Below are 2,606 nucleotides of genomic sequence, written 5' to 3' on the forward strand. Positions count from 1 at the left end.
GTTATGTGCTAATTGCCAGTATCAATATCCGACAAAGAGTTTTTAATTATTTTATTTTCCTACTTGCAGGTGAGAACTGGTGGGAGAATAGCTATAAATATAAAATAGCAAAGAAAATCCAGTCATCTACTTAGAAAAATTTAAGCAAATCTCTCGTTTTTGAAGATACATGGGCAATCAAGCATCATAATATTCTGGGGGAAAAGAAAAAACAGATAATTTAGTGGAGAATATAAAAAAAAGTTAAATATTTAGCAAGACAATTCAGAGAGTAAAACATAACAATGTCCTTAAAATTATACTGTCCTCAAATTCAACCATATTTTACCTACAAAGCACAGCAAGAGGCCTGGAAAAATGAACAACTGGAAAATTGAACAGAAAGAACTCCTAAAATTAGCAAAATAAATAAATAAATAAAATACAGCAATGCAGCAGTTGGAAGAAAAATGTCAAGAATATTGCTCTGGGCATAGAATAAAAAGCCAAATAAGCAAAACTATTGAGAAAAAAATCGACATAGAAGACAAAATTGAAGAATAATCAGTATCGGTTAAAGAGAGAGAACTGTAGAATAATACAATTGTTTTTGAACCAAAATATTGATTATCAGTGCAGGTACTAACTAACAAAGCAGCAGATTAAAAAAACAATGAAAGAAAATGAAACCTGCATTTAATGCATTTTTATGATTTTTAGAAATTCCAAGTTTTGGAAAATAGCCTAAAGACTTAGAGAAAGAAATCTAGTACCTTTACACTGTGAAGTAAATAATAATAGCATTATACTTCTCATCAGAAACTTGGAAATTGGAAGAAGATGGAAAAAGCAGTTTGAATTCTAAGGGAAATGATTTACAAAGTAAAATCATTAATAAATCTAAATTGTCAAATAAGGATGAAAATGAAAATGAAGGTACATTCATATTTTAAGGACTAGTCTGGGTTTAATCTGAAATGTGACAGTGAAAAGCAAGAGAGATATAGGACATAATGAGACTGGTCCATGATTTTATTTATGACAGCACGCCAAGTAAGTAATGAGCCCAAATTACTTTGGTAAACTCCAGAGCAAGTGCTATCAAGAATGGAGTCTGAGAGATTGCAAGTGTGACGTAAATTCTTTGCCACTTCTTACATTTATCTTCTTTATAATATAATATTATTTTGCCCTTCCTCCATGGGAGAACTATCCTGCCCAGCACTTGTCTATGAGCTCAGCCATGAGAACTGTTTTGGTCAATGGGATGTAGGTAGATGTGACACAACAGAGGCTTGAAACAACTTCACATCAAATCTTGCTCTCTCCAGTGTATGACCATGCCACCCTGAACACGCCTGATCCCGTCTGATCTCAGAAGCTAAGCAGGGTCGGGCTTGGTTAGTACTTGGATGGGAGACCAACTAGGAAGATCAGGTGCTATAGACGTCAAAAAAAAAAAAAAATCTTGCTCTCTCCAGAACTGCGGGTCAACTTCAAAACCTATTACAAATGTGTAATTGTTCCAGAAGGAGAAGAAAGAGAAAAGATAGAAGAAATCAGAAGAAATAGTTGAAATAATAATGACCAAATTCCACACCAAATTAATAATATTCACTATACTAGAGACCAAGAGAGCTCAGAGGAAGCCCAGCAGAATAAAAAAAAAAAAAGAAACAAAAAAAAAACAAACACACACTCAGGCATATCATATTCAAACTGCAGAAAACCAAATACAGAGAACATCTTGAACGATGGAAAAATAAACAAAAACACAAAGACAAAAATTACGGAGGACTTGTCATCAGAAACTGCACATTTAAGAAAGTGGAGTGAAATATTTAAAGTGTTCGGGGAAAAAATCCTAGAATTTTATATCCAACAAAATTGTCTTTTAAAAGAGGAGAAATAATGTCTATCTAGAAAATCAAAATGGAAACTATGTATTGCTTACAGACCTGCCCTGCAAGAAATGATAAAAGAAACTTCTTGAGGGGAAGGAAAATGAAATAGATTGGAAAACGCAGATCTGTATAAAGACAAAGAGCATCTTAAGAGGAATGAATGAAGGTAAAATAAAATCCTTTTTTATTTTAAGGGATCTAAAAGATAACTTTTTAAAAAAATAATAAGAGTAACACTATGTTGAGTAATTATACCACATAGATAAATGAAAAAAAATGACAACAATGTGAAGGGATGGGAGGAATTAGAACTAATCTATTATAAGTTATCCACATTATATATGAAGCAGTATAGTGTTATTTGAAGGTGGACTTAGGTTAGTTAAAAAACATGTATTGTGAAATCTATGGCAACCACTAAAAAATTTAGAAGTATAATTGATGCACTAAGAAGGGATCCAATGGAAAAAAAAATCATTTCATACAATGCATAAAAAAGTAACTTTTCTTCTTTGTTTTGTTCATTGCTATATCTCTATAATCTATAAATACTGGATCATAGTATAGAACAATATACATATGTGAAATGAACAATGATATGAGTGACAAAATTATATGAAATCGCTCAGCTCTGAAAATTACAAATATATTTGTCAGATTTTTAGAAAGATGAAAATGCTAAAAATGATTAAAATGAATATTATTGCTGCAAGTACCATGTAC

At 31.6% G+C, this 2,606-nt stretch overlaps 1 pseudogene; it reads left to right on the forward strand.

Moving 5' to 3' along the window:
- Positions 1-1,309: 1,309 nt before the first annotated feature.
- On the forward strand, positions 1,310-1,428 carry LOC120586511 (uncharacterized; annotated as a pseudogene).
- Positions 1,429-2,606: the final 1,178 nt, after the last annotated feature.

Source organism: Pteropus medius, unplaced genomic scaffold, assembly GCF_902729225.1.
Source record: "Pteropus medius unplaced genomic scaffold, Ma_sr-lr_union100, whole genome shotgun sequence".
Taxonomy (NCBI): Eukaryota; Metazoa; Chordata; class Mammalia; order Chiroptera; family Pteropodidae; genus Pteropus; species Pteropus medius.